Raw genomic sequence first — 24,904 nt, forward strand, 5'->3', positions numbered from 1 at the left:
CTTTTATATATGTTTATATGAAATGCATGTATACGTTGTTTATACTGGGAATATATTTCTTACCGGAGTTATCCAGCTGTTGTTGTATTTGTATGTGTGCATGACAAAAGGTGGGACATGATCAGGGTCGAGAAGAGGATGAGAGATTGAGTTTAGAGTGGAGATTCGGACCCAGAAGTAGAATTGATTTTCATTACTTGATATGTAGTGGATGAACATTAGTTTGTTATGATTTTCTTTTGTACAAGACTTTACTTGGATCTTGTTGTAGATAATAAACTTGATCTTGTAGTTTGAATGAGACGGGACCTACTTGTTATAGAATTTGTACACTTGTTTATTAAGTGTTCAACATTTAAAAAAAAAATTTACGACCCAGATTATTTAATTGATCTATTTAATACTAATGATTATTAAGAAGAATGAGTTAGCGTCCGGGTCCCCACAGAATCCGTGAGGGACAGTCTACTGATGAGCAATTGCAAAAGTGGAGATTGAGAGATGAAGCCAATGGCCGGAAGTTATATTCTGAGGTGGATGGTATAGTTCGTTATCGAGATCGCTTATGGGTTCGTAGTGACGACTCTTTGAGGGAGCTCATTATGAAGGAAGTTCATGACACACCATACTCCATTCATCCTGGAAGCACGAAGATGTACAAAGACTTGCAATTATTATATTGGTGGTCGTGCATGAAGCGAGATATCCTGCGTTTTGTGACCGAGTGTTTGACATGTCAGCAAGTAAAAGTAGAGCATCAGAGGTCAGCGGTAAAAATTAAGCCACTTCTTATTCCCAAGCGGAAATTATAAAATATTACTATGGACTTTGTTGTGGGATTACCGAGGACTATCAAGGGATTTAATGCTATATGGGTGATAGTCGACCGTCTTACGAAATCAGCACATTTTTTACCTATTAAGACGACATTCACCATGATTCAGTATGCAGAGTTATATATTCGAGAGATAGTTCGTCTGCATGGGATTCTAATGTCTATTGTTTCTAACAGAGATCCGAGATTTACGTCATCTTTCTGGAAGAGTCTGAATGCAGCGATGGGGACCAAGTTATAAGATTTATTAAATTTTAGAAGATCTACTGCGAGCTTCTGTGATCGATTTCCAATGCAGTTGGGAACCGAAATTACCTCTAGCGGAGTTCACCTACAATAATAGCTATCAATCTTCAATTGGGATGGCTCCTTTTGAGGAACTTTATGGAAACAAATGTAGATCTCCTATTCATTAGGACGAGGTTGGTGAAAGTAGAGAAATTGGTCTGGATGTGATAGAGAGACTGCCGAGCTAGTAGTCAAAATTTGAGAGAGAATGAAGACTGGACAAAGCCGACAGAAGAGTTATGCCAACAAGAGACGAAGAGACTTAGAGTTTGCAGTGGGAGACCACGTATTTGTGAAAATAGCAAATGTGAAAGGTTTTATGCAATTTGGCAAGAAAGGCAAGCTTAGTCCAAGATTTATAGGTCCGTTTGAGATTTTGGAGAGGATGGAACACTAGCCTTTAGAGTGGCATTGCCACCGATACTTTCTGGAGTTCACAATGTGTTCCATATCTCTATGCTACGAAAGTACATGTCGAATTCATCACATGTACTAAATCATGAACCTCTACAATTGACTCCAAATGACTTGTGAAGAAAGACCTGTCCAAATCTTGGCAAGGCAAGAAAGAAGACTCCGAAACAAAGCATTACAATGGTCAAGGTCAAGTGGCTGAATCACTCGGAAGAAGAAGCTACTTGGGAAACCGAGAGGGACTTGAGGAGTCGCTACCCAGAGCTATTCGGTAAGTTCTAATTTCGAGGACGAAATTTTATTTAAGGATGGAGCAATTGTAAGGTCCAAAATTAAGATGACGTAATCCAACTGCATGCAAATCTAGGAAATATGAAAAATGATTAAATAATTGATTTTAATTGCTAAATTGATTATATGACATGTTTATATGATGTTTTAGTAGTTTTTATGTGTACATGCATTAAAATGTATTTTAAGGGTTATTCGAGTTGCGATCGAGAAACGGAGACCGATGGCTGAAAAATGGAAAATATTTTTATTAAATAATAGTTTTTGATTATTTAAAATATGGTTGATGATTTGTCTTATTTTTGAAAAAATAAGGAGTTTTGAGGTGATTTTATACGCCTAGACGTGATTTTTATGGGTGTTGAATTTTCAACAAAAATACGAACTTCTTGGCAACCCGGCTAATAAATTCACAAATTTTATTTAGCAAAATAATTTGTAATTGCACTAAGGGGCTTAATGGGTCTAATTAACTCTCATAATGGACCTAAGCTTGGTTAGTGTTTTAATTAACTATATAATATATACAAAACCTACCCCATAAACATACCATTCACACGCCCACTTCCCCAACAAACACAAAATTCTCTCCCAACATATTACAAGACACACACAAGGAGAATTAAGGGAAAAGTTTCGAAAAATTTAAAGGATTTCAAGCCAAGGTCGTTCTTCGCTGTTCTTCGCATTCGTCAACATATAATCGTGCGTTAAAAACGCAAAGTGTAACTTCCTGAAAATCGAAAAGTCCAGATGAACCACATGCATGCAAATTATTAAATTTCTTGGTATTTTATTAAATTTTTTTAAAGCATAAAATGTATTTTTATTTTATTAAATTGTGTTTAATCATTTTTATACATTTTATGCATTATTATTGCATGATAGGATTTAATTCATGAAAGTTTAAAAGTTCATGCACTATGATTTTTAAGTTTTATTTCGCGCACGAACGAGGAGCGGAGATCCGGAAATTTTCAAGAAAATTATTTTAATTACATGATTAATTTTTATTAATTATTATAAGATGTTTTAAAGGTAATTTTTAAGAATTGGGATTTATTGGGTATTTTTACCCGCGGGATTTTAATTTTTAACGGTACGCAAAATTTATCGGATCGAGAGACTTTTTGAGGGTTCGGCTAATATTTTAAAAAACTTTCCAACACGAAATATTTTTCGGGAGTGTGTTTGGATTTAATGGGCCTACTTTTAATCTTATTGGGCTTAAAACCCTTTTTATTTTAATTGAGGCCCATTAGTGTACAATTTAATTAACCTAAACTACACTTAAACTAAACATAAACCTACCCTACACCAATTATTCTATACCAACCGACACCCTCTTCATTCCTCATTATTCTCTCGGTTCCATCCATTTCCCACCTCATAAGGCTGAAGGTTTCCTCGGTCATTCCTTGTTCTTGAAAAAGAAATCATTCCGGCACTCGTCTTCAATCTTCTCGCGCCATTTCATCTAAGGCACGCATGTATCACCCTTTTCTCTTCATACACGCTGATAGTATACTGAGTTTTATAAAAATGCATGAAAGTTTATCGATCTACTAGGTGTCTCGATTTTTATGCAAGAATTTGCCTTGAAATGCTTCCTTTTGTAGAACTCACGTATTTTTTGAATGTTTGTGCAAGGGGATGCTAATTTCGTGGTGCTAAAGGTTGGTTATGTCGGGTGAGTCATGGGTTTAAGTGCTGGAGGTTGAGGAAGGTCGTAATATACAGGGGCGGAGCTACGTGGGCTTCTGCCCGGGCTTTAGCCCGGGTGACCTAATTTTTTTTGAAAAAAATTTATAGATAAATTTTGTATAATTCTAGAATAATATGATATTAGCCCGGATATATCAATTTAAAATATTAAAAATTCTAGAGTTTAAAATTCTAGTCCGGGCGGAACCATATTTCTGGCTCCGCACTTGGTAATATAGCATAGGCTGATGGAAGTCCATGGTTGGTTGTGTGTCGAGATGGCTAGATCGGAAAGGTGGGGGTGTTGCGACCATGCAAAGGACATCCCTAGCCCTGAACCAGACCCTTTGGGATCTGAACCACGGCCTGGGGTGGCTCGAACATGGCTGGAACTAGCGTCGGGGCGGCCGCTCGTGCGAATGGTGCTAGCGTTGGCTTCGGGTAGACGTTGTGGTGAGCTAGCGGGTGGGGGCTTCATGCGGGCTGCATAGGGAGGTAAGCTTCAGTTAGAACGTTCCAGTAGACTCTTGTCGTGGTCTAGGAAAGGCTGGTTGGGGGCTGGTCCGTGTGGTTGTGAGCTAGGGATGAAATTATGGCGGTTCGGTGAACTAAGTTTCGAGGGGCGATTGTTGTGTATTTCCAGCGACTTGCAGGGCTGGTTTGAATGGTTTGCTGGTCTGGTCTTGGTGGTTTTAGGACCTTTTTAGTGTTTTTAAGATATGGTAAAAAGTTGGGAAAAATTTGGTTGAGTTTCGGTTTGATTCGGGTTAAAACCGGGACTCCAGTCGAAGTTTTAAAACGAATCGATTAAGTTGTAAAATAAGCTCGAGTTTACATCTAGGAATGCTAATAAATATGTTTTGGGATATTTTTAGGAGTTTGGTAAGTTTCGGATCAAAATAATGAGTTTTGAAATTATCCGGGATTTAATCACTGAACAAAACGTTAATTAAAGGATTAATTAAAACGCTTAGGTTTAAACTTAATAAAATTATGGAAAATTATATTTAAGCTCAAATAATTGTTATAAGTTTAGATTTTTAATTTGGGAATTTTATACTAAGGTTTGGTCTAATTTGGGAAACGCATTAATATGTTACATTTAAATATTAATTTAAAAGTCATAGATTTAAGCCAAATAAAAACATGGAAAAATTCATGTAGGCTTAAATAATTATTTGGGATATTTTAGAGTAAATGAAATTAATAAAATGTTAAAAACGTGAAATTTTACGTCTCGGGGTAAAACGAAAATTTTTGGGTTTCCAGGGGCAAAATGGTCATTTTGCAACCGGGGTGAGATGTTGGTTCTGGAAGCGCCATGAGCACAAATTTACTATATTTTAAATGTTTATGCATCATGATCACGATTTTAAGATTTTATGAAGATATACGTCGTATGCTTGGATTCAAGAAAAATTGTATTTATTATTCATGATTTTCATAAATGATGAAAATGGTAATATCTTGAATGATGAGAATTAGTTGTGGCTATTGAAGTAAATGTAAATATTTAAGACGTATATGTAAATGCTGATGATGAGGCCTAGGCACAGTGGATGGGTAATCCTGTCACTGATGTCCGACAGTCGCCGGATACCGCGGTTCTATGTATGATGGATCCATCTTAAATCATGAATGATGTACGATAGTCACCTCTAATGAACGGAATTCACCAATGATAAATGATGAATGATAAATGATAAATGATGAATGATGAACGATGAACGATAGATGATAAACGATGAATGATGAACAATGAATGATGAATGATGATTAACGATGAGCTGTTTTGAAACGTCACAATTTTACACGACACTTTTACATATATGATGACATGAGATGACATGTTTTGACACGATATGATTTTACACAACACGTTTACATTATGCTTTTAAATTAATGAAATATATGTTGAGTATGATATTTTTCACTTTTGTGTGCTATGTATATGTACTTTTTATTCCTGGTACCGGTGTGTTGAGTCTTTAGACTCACTAGACGTCTGTGATGCAGGTGAGCTAAATGATGAGGAGACTGAAGGTGTCGAATTCTGAGTAGGCGGACCTAGTGGGGGACACGACCCGAGGACCGCATGTTTTGTGCTTTTTGACTATGAGTGTTGTGAGGAGATGAATGTTTTCAAACGTTGACCATTTTAAGATTTTTATTCATTCACGTTTACGTATGATTCTGGATAAGTTTATGATTCTGGATAAGTTTGGTTATTTTAAACTGCGCTATTTTTATGGTCAAATAAATATGATTATTTTAAATGTTCATTTGTAAATGCGAGCTTTTAAAAAAAAAATTCCGCACTTTTAAAACGTGTAGAAGTTACACAAAGTCACGCCATATTCTTTCTTTTAATCATCTATCACACCATAGTATTTATTTAATTATGTTTTGCATGAAAATCATGTGGCATCATGTAATATTTTCGTATATCCTTCATAAGTAATTTTTAATGCTTGGGTTTTCATCCAAAAACATGTTTTATATGAACCTAAAGGGGCTCCCATGAATAAGGATGTTATGGGGCATGTTTTACACAAGTTTTAGGGTCCTAAGAACACACACAATATGCTGCAAACATGAACAAAAACAAGCTAGAACCACTTTTCTGTCATGTTGATCAAGGGGCTTGGTTTATGGGATTTGTTACTTGGCTTTGGCTTTGGCTGGGCTAGGGTCAGGTATGAGTCAGGGAGAGAGTCCTAGCCACGCTAGGACTCGAGCACCTGGGCTGGGAAGGAGTCCTAGCAACCCGTGAAGCCTCAAGGGAGACGCGCAGGGTTCGGCAACGTGCAGGGATGAAGTTGCTTGGCCAGGGGGATTTGGGCTGGGCTGGGCTGGGCTAGGTTAGGTCCTTAGGGTCCTAGGAGAGTGCCTGAGGGGCTGGTTCAAGGGATGGCTCATTGGTTAGGTGGCTAAGCAAGAAAACAAGAGTCCTTGGCAAGTGGGTTTTCTCGGCTGTTTGTGCAGCTGATAGAATTTAAATGGATACTTGACTTTGTCCATCTCTGTTAGACAGACCCAAACTCTCTATGCGCTCTCCTGGTAGATATGTCATCTTCATTGAATGAAGAGACTAGGGGTGTTACATTTGTAGGGGGATCCTTAATGAACTTCTGGACATTCAGGTCTGGCCTCCTTAGCTTGATAAAATGAAAGGCTTCGTGTGAGCCTTTCTCTGTTGGTTCTGGTACTGTACTGAAAAAATACAGTTCCAGAATATCTCCTCTGAACAAATGATCATTGTTTGTCCAAGTTTCATGTACCGCTTCAAATAAGAGATACATCTCACAAAATACGACCCATGAGATCATCTCGCACAAGTTTTTGCCAATTCTAAATTGCCCATTTGATTGAACCCAATATCACATGAATGTTGTTGTCTCACGTATTTGTCTCAATTTCTATTAATGATTAGAATAATATGTTATGTTATATGGCCATCCATATATCAATTTATGGTCCCTATATCATATAAATAAAACATTATTTTTTTAATGACAATAAAAATTGGAATCGATAGCTTCGGTTTTGGAGCTTGGGGTTGAGTATTTTAGGTTCTAAGGGTCCAGGAGGGTTCCTAGAGGGAATGGTCAGGGATCGGCTCAGGGTGGCTCGGGCATGGCTCGGTGAAAATCGAAGTTGGCTCGAGGGTTAAGAGAAGGGTTCGGTTTGTGTTTCTTATGGAATTTAATTTGAAACATGGCTCACGGGGTTCAAGTCATGGTTCACGAGGGCCAAATAAATATTAAAAGTCTAAGTTTTAAACATGAGAATTTTATAATAAAATTTGGGTTAATTCGGGATTAAAACACATTAATATGTTATATTTAAAGATTAATTTAAAAGTCCTCGATTTAAACCAAATAAAAATATGGAAAAATTAATGTAAGCTTAAATAATTATTCGGGATGGTCTAGAGTAACCGGAATAAAGAAAAAATAAAAAACGTGAAATTTTACGTATATGGGTAAAACGGTAATTTTGCACCCTAAAACTAGTAAACGTCATGGTAGTGTCCTGAATGCTGTTTTATATGCTAATATGATTATTTTAGAATGATTATTTTAATATTTATGGATTTTTATGATTTAATATGGACTATTAAAAGATATGTTACATGCTTGGTTTCAAAAGAAAAATGATATTTTTATGCATGATTTTATTAAAGTTATGACAATATGAAACGTTGGAGGATGGAAGAAATTGTGACTATTATGATGTTATGATTGAGGATATCGTAAGGGAAAAGACCCCAGAGGGATCCCATTTATGGGAGAAGGCCCCATAGGGAGCCCATTCATGGGAGAAGACCCCAAAGGGAGCCCGTCTATGGGAGAAGGTCCCAGATGGAGCCTGACGATCGTATTTCCATATGATGATGATGATAGGCCAATGCTCAATTGACGGGTGAGAGTGTCGCTAATGTCCCCGCCGCCCAGTATTGTGATTATATGATAGATGGATACATCGACCTTATGATGATACGAAATTCACAATTAACAATCCAAATTCAATAAAAGAAAAACGTATATGCTTATGATGAAAAATAAGGGAAATGTTTAAGATAAAATGATGAATGATATGGATTGATGGAAAGGAAAAATGTTTATGTTTAAGCCTATACATCTTCATGAAAATGTTATTTTATGTACAAGTATTTTCACTGTTGCATGTGATTTTTATGCGTATTATTTGTAATCAAGAATATGTTGTGTTGAGTCTTTAGACTCACGAGGTGTGATCGATGCAGATGATTATGATAATAATGATAATGAAGGTCTTGATGGTTGACTTTGCTGGACTGAATGTGCACATAACCCGAGGACCAGCGCTTCTAGTTTTTCGCACTTATGATTACGTTTATGATTTATGTTAGAGATATTTTTACGATATTTATTTATACATTGAGTGGTTTTTGAGAGGTTGCTAGTTTTAGCTTTATTGCTAATTTAGGTATTGCAAACTAGTGACGATTTTGTGATTCAAACTATTTTCCTTTAGAATTTTCAAATATTAGTTGATTGATTTATTTTTAAAAATGGTGCAAAATATTTTAAGTGTATTGGTGTGTTCCGAATTGAATGCTAAGTGAGGTTTAAAAAAAAATAAAAATTTTAGCACTTTTTAAGCAAAAAAAAATAGTGGACGTTTCAAAAAGAATGTTGAATATTTGTTCACCAGTCAAATATAGAAAATGTCCTTAAACGTTTTAATATGGATAAATAAAATCCTTTAAGTACTCCAATGGTTGTTAGATCATTAAACATAGAAAATGATTCATTCCGTTTATGTGAAGATGATTAAGTTATTTTTGGTCCAGAAGTACCATATCTAAGTGTTATCGGTGCCCTTATGTATTTTGCAAATTGTACAAGACCTGATATATCTTTTGCTGTAAATTTATTGGCAAGATTTAGCTCATATCTAACAAAGAGACACTGGAACGGAATTAAACATATATTCTGTTATCTACGAGGAACGACAGACTTGGGACTTTTGTATTCAAAAGATAACAATAAAAGCATAATTGGTTATGTTGATGCTGGGTATTTATCTGATCCACACAAGGCACGTTCCTAAACCGGATATGTATTTACTCGTGAAGACACTGCAATTTCTTGGGGTTCACAGAAACAAACTCTCGTAACAACTTCATCAAATCACGCCGAGATTATTGCATTACATAAAGTAAGCCGTGAATGTGTGTGGCTAAAATCTATGACTGAACATATCCAAATCTCATGCGGATTATCATTCGACAAGAAGTCTATGACACTATATGAAGATAATGCTGCATATATTACTCAAATGAAATAATGATACATAAAAAACGACAGAACTAAACATATTCTCCCTAAGTACTTCGCATTCACCCAAGAGCTTGAGAAGAATAAACATATTGATGTTCGTCACATTCAGTCGAGTGAAAACTCATCAGATCTCTTCACAAAAGCACTTCCTACGACGATATTCAGAAAGCATATATATAATATTGGGATGCACAATCTACGAAATTTGTGAAGAATTGTTCGTGTTAACACGAGGGAGAGTTTACGTGACTGCACTCTTTTCCCTTACTATGATTTTTATCCCAATGGTTTTTTCTTAGTAAGGTTTTTAATGAAGCAATATAAAAACACGTAATAAAGACAATCATTGTATCATGATCATAATCACAAGGGAGTGTGTTGAAAATAAGAGTTGTAAATATTGAAAATTAATGTGTGATTATGCATGTAATGATGTATTTATTTTTCAATTATTTTCAAAGAAATTCTATAAATAGGCATATCAATTTTGAAAAAATACACAATTGAGTAGAGAAAATTTTATAAAAGTGTATAGTTTAATATATTTTCTGAGTTTGAGGTTTTTACTTTTTACCATCAATTTTTACTTTTTAACAAATATAACTATTCCGATAATCAATTTTTACTACCTAGACTTTCGTCATGTACTAGTCCACAACAAAAGCCACCTCCGTAACATCATCTCCAGCCAGACCACCGCCACCACCGGCCCCTCTTCCACCGCCCAACCCATCGGCACCACCTAGACCACCACCGCAGCCTACAAACCCTCCACCGCTATCAAGCCCAAAGCATACGTGGATTTTTGTGATGTGTTTTTTTTTAGTTTGTGTCCAGGTGTAATTCAAAATAAGCCACATAGACAAAAATTTTAGTTTCCTCTCAAATTACTACATTAAGACATAGTTTGGTACATGGGATAAGGGAGAGATTGATAAATAAACCTCCTTATCCCATGTTTGGTACCTTTTTAAAAAGCCCATGATGATAAATAATTTTTTAGAATGATAAAATGTCCCTTTTATTAGGTGTGATAATTTTAATTTAATGATAAAATACACTGCAAATGACTTAATTGCCCTCAATTTATAAATAATTTTTATAAATCTATACTAGTATGTAGAAATTAAAATCAAATAAATATTTTTATTTATTTTTATATATTATATAATATGATAATTATATAAATGAATTCGAGATAATTATATAAATAATTTTTATAAATATCAATAAAATTAATGGTATCACTCGATTAATCTTAAAAATTGATATTTGACTTGACTCACAAAATCAAGGGCTCAATTATCATATTATATAATATATAAAATTAGGTAAAAATAAATAAATCATGCAAGCACTATCGGCGCATGAACATATAAAAAATATGAACCCAAGCAACAACGTTGAAATTATAAAATTTATTATGATAAGGTTAATTTTGTCATTACAATCTAATATATAAATTTAATCACTCTTATTAAAATCATACCAAACATTAAATATAATATCATACATCTTATTTATCCTTAACTTATCTTTATATTATATATCACATGTTTATCCTAGCATGTGTACCAAAATATGCCTAAAAATATAAATTGATTAAGAACATGACTAAAATTGAAAAAAATACTATAAATATAATTCTATTTATTATAGTATGAAGCATTCTACTATTTGAGAATATATGACCAAGACAGTCTTTGGACAGGGGCTAAAATTTATTTCCATAATAATTAAGCATCAAGAAAATTTAAAATATAAGATAGTGTCTTTAAATTTGCTCACAAAATAATAATAATAATATTATTATTATTATTTATATTCTCCGTATATTAAAAGTATATTCTAGAAAAAATTTACAACAGTCCAATAAAATCGAAAAAACGAGTATTGACTTAAAATTGATAATACAACGATTAAAAAAACCAACACTATCTTCAAAACATTATTTCTTACCGTAAATGTAAATTTTCATATTGCTCATAATTAAAGGCATAAAACCCGATAAAAACGCTTTAAAATGATAAGATTTTAATAAAAAATTAAAAATAATATAGATACTAAAACTGTATATATATTGCTGTCATTAGAAAATATTCTTCTTAGTTTTTTAAGTATATCTAAACTAGATTCACCTTCAATGAATTAAATATCCACATTTAATAATTTAAATAAAAAAATAATACTAGAGATAACTTGATTTAAGTACCTCAACAAATATTTCAGCTGGATTAGCAAGACTGAAATTTTACTCAGAATAAATTGTTCGAAAGTAGACTGATTGAGGCTGTTCGAATAAATGACTTAACAAAAAAAAAAATTAGTTGGGTTCTACTGAATAGTATTTACGCTAAGCAAACTGAAAAGTAAATATTGTAACACTCGTGACTAAAATACATAAACTGTGCGGAAGCTTTTAAATATAACTTGGAGAAAATGTGTAATTTAAAAAAAAATTGGACATCATCTCCCCGCAATTAGGACATGCCACCTGCCGCAAGCAACACATAAAACACATGCAAAAGATTTTCATATAAATCATATATTAGTTATTATAGTATCTACACATATTTCTAATTCAAATACAAAACAAGATTTTCAATATTCCAAAAATAACCAAAAGCTTAACACATCAAAAATAACATCCAATCACTATATATATATATATATATATATATATATATATATATATATATAATTTCATTGTAAAACATAAAATGTAGCCTCAATTTCGTTTTGTTGAAAACATTATCTTCCTCATTTCATAAACGACGAAATATCATTTAATATCATCCATCAAGAATCATAATACAACAATACATAGGGATGATATTCATTTTCATTGATTCACTGAAGAATTGATAGTTCTTATAAGATAGTTCATTCATTGCTAACCCTCTACGTAAAAATGAATTTTATAGGAAGGACATGTACCTCTGCACAAAATGTATCTTATAAGAGATCACATGTTTTCATCGTTAATTGGCCAATTACATTGTGGATTTAGAATTCCCAGAGGCAACACCGCTTCTATCACTATCAATCCAATCATTCAATCATATAAAACTTCATTTAGACATTTTATCGAACACATTAGAGGCATCATTTAAAGTTTAACTTCTTCCATTAAAAAATGCATATAATTGCACTACAATATTTACACACACACACACATATATATATATAGATATATATATCATGAATATAAATTGAAAGGAGTTAACTTTATAAAATCATCAAAACACATACATATAGGATCATGTGATGCATTTAAGAACTGATTCCACATACTACACTTGGAGCAATTGTTTTCCTAAACCTTGACGATGATCCTACAACAATAAACCCAACAACTAACCATCAGCACCCAAATAATAACCTTAAATGACCATTTCATCAAATACATCAATCACAACTATCATCCTCCAACTTCACCATATAACAATAACTCAAGAACAAGAAGAAAAACCACTTACCTTTGCTCCTTTCACTAAAAAGGTGAAGTTCTAACTCCGAATTGAAGATTAATTGCTTGTTTTAATGAGAGAAAAAGAAGAAGATGAAGAACCCTAGCCTTAAATCGATGGAGAAGAGAAAGGAAGAGAAGGAAAATGAGGAAATAATGAGTCTTCTTCGATTTTATTCCTAAAATAACCCAAAACACGTTTTTACACTGTTTTGGGCGCTCGGTGTGGGGACCCGGGCTCTAATTCAATTCTTTTCGGGATTAATCGGATCCTTGTTCAAAAATACGAGTCAAACTTTTGCTTTTAACATTAAATCAAATGTTTACAACTCAAGCACAAATAATTCTATATTCATTTCATTACAACAACATAATATACATGCCTCGTTTTATTCATATTCTACAAACCAGTATTTAAGTACAGTACATGTCAAAAGTACAACTACTAGTTCCTCTGCTACGCCCGTGATCACCACGCTATGTCCATCTCTCATCTCTGTCGCGACCCTGATCCTGCCCCACCTGTTGTTATGCACACATACAAACATAACAACAGCCGGAAACTCCGGTGAGAACAAATCCAAGTATAAAACATGTATGCATGCTGATACATAATCATAAATCATGAATGAAAACAATAACAATAGGTTCTAGTCTATGAAACCAATCTATATAAGCATACAATTCAAATCAAATCATGTCTTGACTCGATTCAACTCTAACTCTAGGGATCCCGGTGTGAATAAGACGTCACTGTCTGTCACCTACCCTCCCAATCGGGGTAACTGTACGTCTTATTCCTAGACTTCGGTCATGTCTGTATCGAATGTCTACAATCGGAGGATATCTGCTCCTATGCGTCGATACACCGAACGTCTACAAGTTTGGCAAATCTGCCAATGACTCTCCTATCTCAAATGCATGAATATAAATCTATAAATGCATAATCATATCAAAAGATTTGAATATAATCTATAAACAAATCATAATCATATCAAAAGACAAGCAACTAATCTAGTATGTGATTTTGTTGGGAAACTCAAATTGAATCTTATTTGAGTTGTGTCTTCCCCAAACAAAACATGCATTATACCTTTCGTCGTAGTATAATCGTCGTCGTAGTCGAAGTCTTGTTCCCAAATTTACCAATACAAATCTGAAATGGCATAATCAATGTGTATTCTATCAAACTTCTACTCAATTCAACACATATATGAATTGATAATCAATCTCAATACAAATCGACGGTACAACGGCATAATCCTGCGATACCGATCACTCAATAACATCATAATCAATCACAATCAACTCATACTCCTCATTAATATATAATGTATCATACTGAACTCTTCACTATCTTAACTCAATATACATGCTGGAAAATCGACACCATCTCAAACGGTATCCGAAAATCGATCCGATTGTATTTCCATACTCACCATAATCATAAGAACATATAATATAACTCATATATGATTTTCTCATACAACTCAACTTCAAAACATGCTGAAAGGAAACAATACGTACATTCCCTTGTAGCCTTCAAAGAGAGGAATCCAAATCTATATTTAGATTCAAGTTTTAATGTATAAATCTCACACAATCACCATTATAACTTTGGGAGAACTTGAGGAATTGTTGAAGATGCTCTCGGTTCTGAATTCTGAAATGAGAAAGACTAAATAAGTCCAATATCTATATATATATATGCCATGTGTCACAACAAGGAACAAAGGTGGATTTCTCGCATGCAGCACCGCGGGTGCGGTCACTCTTCACCGCGGGTGCGCTGTGCCCACGGCATGCCTTTCATTTTCTGAAATTCGACGACCGCGGGTGCGGTCCCTCCTTGACCGTGGGTGCGGTCTTGCTTCGAATAAAATTTCCTACCCTACTGGACATCAACCGCGGGTGCACTCTCTCTGGACCGCGGGTGCGGTGACCCTACGGTAAAAATGGCCATCTTTCTGTCCATGCACCGCGGGTGCGGTGCTTCTCTAGGCGCAGGGGCGGTCTCCCTTCAAGCAACATTTCATCTTTGCATTTTAAATATGACCATCTAGGGCATTACATTTCTCCCCCTCTTAGATATTAGTTCGTCCTCGAACGTGAAATCAATTAATCAAAGTACGTAAAAACAGCAGTAAAATCAAAAGCTGAATAAATACTCACATCATGAGAATAACTCGGGATATCTCTGTCTCATATCTGCTTCTGTCTCCCAAGTCGCTTCCTCGGTGCCATGACGACTCCACTGGACTTTCACTAGTGGAATAGTCTTGGTTCTGAGCTGTTTCTCTTTCCGATCAAGAATCTGTATCGGTTGTTCAACATAACTCAACGTCTGATCCAGCTCAGCTTCGTCAGGCCGAATGACATGAGAATAATTTGGCATGTATCTACGCAACATCGATACATGAAAAACGTCATGTATCTCAGATAGAGAAGGAGAAAGAGCCAGTCGATATGCTCGATCGCCAATCTTCTCAAGAATCTCCTATAGACCGATGTATCTAGAAGACAATTTCCCACGCTTGCCAAATCTGACAATGCCTCTGAAGGGAGAAATCTTCAAGAATACTCTGTCCCCTTTTTCAAATACAAGCGGTCTACGTCTGATATTGGCATATTTGGCTTGCCTATCCTGTGCTGTTTTCATTCTCTTCTGGATTATCTTCACCTTCTCAGTCATCTCTCGAATCATATCAGGCCCAAGTTCTGGTACCTCAGATATATCATCCCGGTACAACGGAGATCTGCACTTCTTGCCATACAATGCTTCAAACGGTGCCATCTCTATGCTCGTTTGATAGCTGTTGTTGTACGAGAATTCACACAACGGTAGTGAATCTTGCCAACTAGTGCCAAAGTCTAGCACTACAGCTCTCAGCATATCCTCTAAAGTCTGGATAGTCCGCTCTGACTGTCCATCTGTCTGGGGATGATAAGCAGTGCTCAGGTTCAATGTCGTACCTAAAGCTTGCTACAGGCTGTGCCAAAAGTGAGAAGTGAATCGTGGATCACGATCTGATACGATAGACTTCGGCAAACCATGTAATCTGACTACCTTTCGGACATATATCTCAGCCATCTGATCATGTCTGTACGTCATTCTGTACGGAATAAAACACGCTGATTTTGTTAATCTGTCTATCACAACCCAAATCGCATCACAACCCCGGGATGATCGAGGTAACTTCGTCACGAAATCCATGAAAATGTGATCCTATTTCCATTCAGGAATAGACAAACTCTGAAGTAAACCTCCGGGCTTCTTTCTTTCGGCCTTCACCTGTTGGCAATTTAAGCACTTAGACACATATTCGGCAATATATGATTTCATCTGTTTCCACCAGAACTGTGTCTTCAAGTCGTTGTACATCTTTCTGCCACCAGGGTGAATGCTGAACCGACTACAGTGCGCTGCTGACAATATCTGTTGTTTCAACTCTGAAACATCTGGCACTACAATACGGTTATTCACATACAGAACAAAATCATGTACCTGATATTCAGACTGATGTCCTGATCTGACCATCTGAATTGACTTCTGTATATTCTGATATGTTCTTTGAGCTTCTTTGATTTTCATAATCAAATCTGGCTCAACTTGAATCGTGGCAAGTCTCAATGGTCTACTATCTGTGTCAAATGCTAAATCAGACAAACAACAATCTTCAACTAAATCCAAAACACCTATCGTCGATAAGGATAGGGCACAAACCTTTCGACTCAAGGCATCTGCTGCTGCATTTGACTTCCCTGGATAGTACTTGATCTCGCAATCAAAATCTTTAAGTAGATCAAGTCATCTACGCTGCCTCATGTTCAACTCTGACTGAGAAAACAGATACTTCAGGCTTTTATGGTCAGAGTAAATCTCAAATTTCTCACCATAAATATAATGGCGCCAAATCTTTAATTCAAATACGATAGCCGCCAATTCAAGATCATGAATGGGGTATCGAATCTCGTGTGGCTTCAGCTGTCTAGAGGCATATGCGATCACGTGACCCCGTTGCATAAGAACACATCCCAGCCCTCTGTGAGATGCATCATAATATACAACGAAATCGCCAGTACCTGAAGGAATCATCAAGACAGGTGCACTGGTCAGCCTCTTCTTCAACTCTAGGAAGCTAGACTCGCAATCCTCCGACCACACAAATGGTGTATTCTTTTGCGTCAACTGGGTAATCGGCTTCGCAATGCTGGAGAAATCTTTAATGAATCGTCTATAGTACCCTGCTAGACCCATGAAACTGCGTATCTCAGGCACCGAAGTCGGTCTCGGCCAACTGATCACAGCTTCCACTTTACTCGGATCCACAGAAATACCATCTCCAGATATAATATGACCCAAGAAGACAACCTGTCTCAGCCAAAATTCACACTTTGACAGTTTCGCATATAATCCTTCATTTCTTAGTGTTTGCAACACAATTCTCAAATGATTGGCATGCTCATTCAGATTCTTAGAGTACACCAAAATATCATTAATAAAAACAATCACAAATTCATCTAAATACCTCTGAAAGACACGGTTCATTAGTCCCATGAACACTGCTGGCGCATTCGTTAAACCAAAAGGCATGACAACAAACTCGTAATGTCCATACCTGGTTCGGAATGTCGTCTTCGGTATATCAACATCTCGAACTCTGAGTTGGTGATATCCCGATCGCAAATCAATCTTGGAATAGATAGATGATCCCTGCAACTGATCAAATAAGTCGTCAATACGAGGCAAAGGATATTTGTTCTTTATCGTTGCCTTGTTCAGTTGTCTGTAATCTATACACAATCTCATAGAACCGTCTTTCTTTCGCACAAATAGCACTGGTGCGCCCCAAGGAGACACACTCGGTCTAATGTATCCCTTGGTCAGAAGATCTTCTAATTGTGCTTTCAATTCTTTCAACTCTATAGGCGCCATCCTATACGGAGCTCGAGATATAGGAACGGTACCTGGAATAAGATCAATACTAAAATCTACCTCTCGGGCTGGAGGTAACTCCGGGATCTCATCTGGAAATACATCTGCAAACTCCCGTACTACTGGCAAATCTGCCAATGCCGGGCTCGATTTCAGTAAATCTACTGAATAAATAAGGAACCCCTCTGCTCCTTTTTGTAACAATCTACTCATAGTCAGAGCAGATACTAAGGGAATCCGAGATCTGGAACCCTTACCGTAGAATTTCCACTCCTCTGTCATTTCAGGTCTGAATCTGGCAATCTTGTGAAAACAGTCTACGGTGGCTGTGTACTTAGTCAACATGTCAATCCCGACAATACAATCAAAATAAGTTAAACCAAGTACAACACATTCTAAATCGATCTCATGCCCTTCAAACTGTAGTAAGCAATGTCTAACTGAAGTCACAGATATCAGACCACTTCCCAACGGAGAAGAAATAGACACTACAGTAGACAATGACTCTACAGGCAATGCATGTGTCAATGCAAAACATTCTGATATGAATGTATGTGATGCACCTGTATCTATCAATACATATGCAGGATAAGCGCAAAGAAAACAGTTACCTGCAATCACATCGTCTGGCGCATCCTGGGCTTTCTCCTCGGTCAGTGCAAACACCATAGCCTGCTGTCTAAGAGGTTGACTCACAGTCTGGCTACCTCCTGATCTCTGCTGGGACTGTGCAGATGGCGGCGGGAATGAATGTACGGACGTCTGTTACTCAATCTGAGGCACTGATGCAGATGACCCTGTACTCTGGGATCGCTGTGCACCTCTCTGGGGACAAACTCTGGCAAAGTGTCCCTGTTGCCTGCATATGTTACATCTGCCCATCACTCCCTGACATTGCTCAGTGGCATGCCTGCCTCCACACGAACTGCAATAAACACCACTATACTCTGAACTCTGACCCTGACCTCTCTGTCGGGATCCACTGGAGCTCGACGAACTGCTCCCCGATTTCTTAAACTGCTTGCCCTTTGCTTTCAAAAAATCCTTCTTCCCACTACTACTGATTCCACTATCAAATCGAGGAGGAGGTGGTGGAAACTGTGTGGCGAGCGGTGGCGGTCTCTGACCCTGAACACTATAGGAAGCTCCTCGCTGCCTCATCAAGCCAACCTCTGCTCCCTTCGCTCGATTCAGCGCCTCAGAAAAAGTGTTGGGTCGCCCCGTGTTCACCAAGGTGAAGATATCCGGATTCAAACCATTTATGAATTGATCGGCGACCGCCTCGTCATTCCCTGCTACATGAGGTGCAAATCGAAGCAAGGACGAGAATTTGGCAACATACTCCTCTATGTTCCATTGCCCCTGTCTCAAGTTGGCAAATTCGGCCCCTTTGTCTTTTTGATACGACACTGGAAAGAAACGTTGATAAAATTCATCTTTAAATACTTTCCAAGTAATATCAATACCTCGATGTTCTAAGGCTCGTTTTGCCGTTAGCCACCAACTCTTGGCCACTTCTTGCAATTGATGCCCAATCAGCTTCACTCTACGTTCATCTGTATAGGCAAGTGATTCAAATAACATCTCTATATCATCCAACCAGCTTTCGCAATCCGCTGCATTCTCAGTGCATTTCAAAGTCGGGGGTCGGAATGACTGAAACCGTTTCAACAGAGTCTCCATCGGGGTAGCGGTTACGTCCATCTGGGTACCTGACGTACTCCCTTGTTCTGGCACTTGTCTTGCAGCTGGTTGCGGTATCCTTCTGGACGGCAAATCTGGTTATCAAACAAATTAGTCACAGGCTATTCAATCTGTCTCAGCCCTCCTCTAATCATATACCTTTGATCCAGAATCGGTTCTGATTCAATCTTGGCAATTATATGCTGTAAATCAACTCAGATACAATACAACATATAATAAGGAAAGCAATAAATCATGCTAGCACATCAAAAGCAAGGAAGAAGACTCGATCTACCCCGCTCATTCTATTCTATCTCAGTCCACATAACCTACTGCTATGATACCACCTGTTGTGGGGACCCGGGCTCTAACTCAATTCTTTTCGGGATTAATCAGATCCTTGTTCAAAAATACGGGTCAAAATTTTGCTTTTAACATTAAATCAAATGTTTACAACTCAAGCACAATATAATTCTATATTCATTTCATTACAACAACATAATATACATGCCTCGTTTTATTCATATTCTACAAACCAGTATTTAAGTACAGTACATGTCAAAAGTACAACTACTAGTTCCTCTGCTACGCCCGTGATCACCACGCTATGTCCATCTCTCATCTCTGTCGCGACCCTGATCCTGCCCCACCTGTTGTTATGCACACATACAGACACAACAACAGCCGGAAACTCCGGTGAGAACAAATCCCAGTATAAAACATGTATGCATGCTGATACATAATCATAAATCATGAATGAAAACAATAACAATAGGTTCTAGTGTATGAAACCAATCTATATAAGCATACAATTCAAATCAAATCATGTCTTGACTCGACTCAACTCTAACTCTAGGGATCCTGGTGTGAATAAGACGTCACTGTCTTTCACCTACCCTCCCAATCGGGGTAACTGTACATCTTATTCCTAGACTTCGGTCATGTCTGTATCGAATGTCTACAATCGGAGGATATCTGCTCCTATGCGTCGATACACCGAACGTCTACAAGTTTGGCAAATCTGCCAATGACTCTCCTATCTCAAATGCATGAATATAAATCTATAAATGCATAATCATATCAAAAGATTTGAATATAATCTATAAACAAATCATAATCATATCAAAAGACAAGCAACTAATCTAGTATGTGATTTTGTTGGGAAACTCAAATTGAATCTTATTTGAGTTGTGTCTTCCCCAAACAAAACATGCATTATACCTTTCGTCGTAGTATAATCGTCGTCGTAGTCGAAGTCTTGTTCCCAAATTTACCAATACAAATCTGAAATGGCATAATCAATGTGTATACTATCAAACTTCTACTCAATTCAACACATATATGAATTGATAATCAATCTCAATACAAATCGACGGTACAACGGCATAATCCTGCGATACCGATCACTCAATAACATCATAATCAATCACAATCAACTCATACTCCTCATTAAAACATAATGTATCATACTGAACTCTTCACTATCTTAACTCAATATACATGCTGGAAAATCGACACCATCTCAAACGGTATCCGAAAATCGATCCGATTGTATTTACATATTCACCATAATCATAAGAACATATAATATAACTCATATATGATTTTCTCATACAACTCAACTTCAAAACATGCTGAAAGGAAACAATACGTACATTCCCTTGTAGCCTTCAAAGAGAGGAATCCAAATCTATATTTAGATTCAAGTTTTAATGTATAAATCTCACACAATCACAATTATAACTTTGGGAGAACTTGAGGAATTGTTGAAGATGCTCTCGGTTCTGAATTCTGAAATGAGAAAGACTAAATCAGTCCAATATCTATATATATATATATATATATGCCATGTGTCACAACAAGGAACAAAGGTGGATTTCTCGCATGCAGCACCGCGGGTGCGGTCACTCTTCACCGCGGGTGCGCTGTGCCCACGACATGCCTTTCATTTTCTGAAATTCGACGACCGCGGGTGCCGTCCCTCCTTGACCGCGGGTGCGGTCTTGCTTCGAATAAAATTTCCTACCCTACTGGACATCAACCGCGGGTGCACTCTCTCTGGACCGCGGGTGCGGTGACCCTACGGTAAAAATGGCCATCTTTCTGTCCATGCACCGCGGGTGCGGTGCTTCTCTAGGCACGGGGGCGGTCTCCCTTCAACCAACATTTCATCTTTGCATTTTAAATATGACCATCTAGGGCATTACACTCGGGCGATCACATTTTACCGCCCTAGCGCGGACCTTGCTGTACAAAACCAAAAATCCAGAACGAGCCGCGCTCGTGCGGTCAAATCTTACCGCTCGGGCGCGTTCTGCGCACATCTACAATAAAGATCGCTTCCGAAATGCCTCTTACCTTCATAATTAGAAAATGTTGTAAACATAAAAGTTGTAGCTCTATATCTTTGCTTGCATCTCCAATTGGCATCATGTCATTTGAAGGTCTAAGTAAAATGTTATGCTTATTCTCCCAACATGTGTCAGTGCAGGAACAATAAAATTCACGATACAGTTCGGGCCACTTTTTGCTCGTCTTCCCTAACAATTTGAACAAAACTCAAGACATGAAAGTTATAGCCTTATATCTTATCTTTCTAATGAAAGTGGCCTCAAACCGTTTGGATCAGTATACCAATCATTATGCTAAAAAACACAACTACTGCCACCGTTTTCATACCGTTTTTGCATTTTCATTACCTATTTGAATCAAGATCAACTTTCTATTCTACCCATCCATTCTCTATCCATTCTATATCATTCATTACCATTCATATCATAACTTGAATTCATAAACCATCACCATTACATCACATATCCCAAATGATCATCATAATAAACCATAAAAGGAATAATGAACATACTTAATCATTATCATTATCTTACATCATATGCATACGAATGTCTGGGCATTAAAAATATACACAAAGTTGTTTCTGGATGTTCAAAGACTTCAAGATTTCTAAATCAATAGGAAGTGAACATAAAGTATGAAAACTTCATATATCCATCTATGGACTCAAACATGCATCAAGGAGCTGTAACCTCAGATTTGACAACACTGTCAAAGAGTTTTATTTTGTTAAAATCCTAAGGAACCATGTGTATACAATAAAGTTAATGCGAGTGCCGTGATATTCCTAGTACTTTATGGTGATGACATACTACTCATTAGGAATGATGAAGGGATGTTGCAATAAACTAAAGCATGGTTTGCTAGTAAATTTTCCATGAAGGACATGGGTAAAGCATCTTATACTAACCTATGGTCTACCGAATGTTATGCCCTAAATCCGAGAGGTTTGACAGATGATCGGCATAATTGTATTAGGAATACAGTTCTATATGGATAAATAAAAACTGATACTAGGGCTCACCCAATTCACTTATATCAATACCATACTGAGGAGATTCTCTATGGAGAAGTCCAAGAGTGGATATATCTCAATTTGTCATGATGTGACTCTATCTAAGTCTTCGTGCCTTAAGACTAATGATGAGATATAAACCACGAGTCACGTCCCATATGCATCTGCTATAGGCATTGTAATGCATGGTATCATATCTACTCGACTTGATATTGCATTTACACTGAGTGTTGCTAGCAGATATTAGTCGAATCTCGGTCCATTGCATTGGAAAGCCGTGAAGGACGTTCTTAAGTACATAAGAAAAACTTATAATTTGTTCTTGGTTTACGGGAGTGGAGATATAAAATTGGAAGGCTATACTGATTCTAGATTCCAATCAGATGTGGTTGATTCAAAATAAACCTCTGGATTTGTATTCAAGATCAATAGTGGTTTTGTATTTTGAAAGAGTTCCAAGCAAGACAATACAACGGATTCAACCACAGAGGTCGAACACAAAGCTACATCAGCTGCAACAAAGGAGGTTGTTTGGATGAGGAATTTCATTCAAGAGTTGTGTGCCATTCCTCTAATAGTTGATCCAGTCTCGGTCCACTCTGACAAGACCGGTGCCATTGCACAATCAAAGGAACCTAGGTCTCATCAGTGATCCAAGCATATACTAAGAAAGTTTCATATAATCCGGGAGATTGTGTTGGAAGCATCGTGAAATAATGGGTCTGAAATCTAGGGGTAATTGGCTATATGACAAGGGGAAATTGTTATAGTAGCTACCCAACAAGCTAACTTGTGGGTTGAGCTTCATTGACCCTTATGTAAAAACAATATTTGTTTTAATAATATTTGATGATTTTATCCAATTATGACAATTACTTTATCTTTATATTAACGTAAGTTGCATAGATAAAACTCTTGAATATACAAAAGATACCACGAGGTCTATCCCGCAATATAAGATCATGAAACTCATTAGGAAGAGTACCATATATTCTAAACATGTTATTAGTCAAATCAACTGTCTAAAATAAGGATAAAGATCGCTTAGTGATCATTTGATGGTGTACTGAACAACCCTCATTTAGACTGTCCAAATGCTTATCACTTATCTAGTGGAATAACATAATGTTATGGTTGTATATCATTGGTTCTTTGACCCGAGATAGCATGGAGGTTCTGCATATTAGCATTGCACTTTGACTCGTTTACTCTATTGAAAATCATCATTTACTCTATTGAAAATCATCAGGTGGCGAGGTTAAGTGTAATTTCGAAATACGTAGTATCCAATACATTGTAGTCGTGGATTCACCGTTTGCCTACGGGTGAAGATATCCTATGTGATCTGATGAGATAATAGTGCTAAGAATATCTGATCAGAGTAAGACATGTATATTTTGGAAAGGTGTTTCCTCAGTTGCACATATCATGTCAGTGTTATTACTCACAGATATGTCATATTGTTATCGAATTCATTTGAAACTATCGATATACTAATGATTGAAAATTCGATCGAGATATATGAGTTGAAGGGACCATTCTATACGTTAACAATAACTTAAGGTTCTTGCAAGCACAATCAGTGACATAGGGGAACATGGGACGACGCTACTAGATGCTTTTACCATGATCCGATGGGTGCGATCAGACTTGAGTTCTGATATTCTTTATCAATGGGCTGATGAAAAGAATAAGACTAACTAAGATAAGTTCGGATAAGAATAAATGTTATTATGAATCACAATGTAGTTTTGAACCCATGACTAGTTGCATCCCTGAACTATTGAGAGTCACACAAGTATTGAATTCTTTGTTCACGTTGAGATAATCAAATTCAAAGAATTGAATTTGGTGACTGTTATTTGATTAAGATCAAATAGATTGTTTACAAATGAGTTTTAAGTGGATTTCATATAATGGAAGTTGTGAAAGTTAGTTTAAATGTAAATTTAGTGAATGAGTTTACAAAACTGGAAGCTGCCAAAAATGGATCAGTTGAAATTTCGTCCATCGAAATTTTCAATTGCCATTATATGAACGAGATTTGTACGGTCGATAAATCGATTTAGTCTGATCGTCAATCGATGTT

The 24,904-nt window shown here is 36.7% G+C and overlaps 1 long non-coding RNA gene across 1 annotated transcript; it reads left to right on the forward strand.

Moving 5' to 3' along the window:
* The first annotated feature begins 3,190 nt into the window (after nt 1-3,190).
* On the forward strand, nt 3,191-5,814 carry LOC142548136 (uncharacterized). Its single transcript, XR_012820911.1, has 2 exons — nt 3,191-3,318; nt 5,549-5,814. It is a non-coding gene; the product is annotated as an uncharacterized LOC142548136 (long non-coding RNA).
* Nucleotides 5,815-24,904: the final 19,090 nt, after the last annotated feature.

Source organism: Primulina tabacum, chromosome 6 (genome assembly GCF_025594145.1).
Source record: "Primulina tabacum isolate GXHZ01 chromosome 6, ASM2559414v2, whole genome shotgun sequence".
NCBI lineage: Eukaryota > Viridiplantae > Streptophyta > Magnoliopsida > Lamiales > Gesneriaceae > Primulina > Primulina tabacum.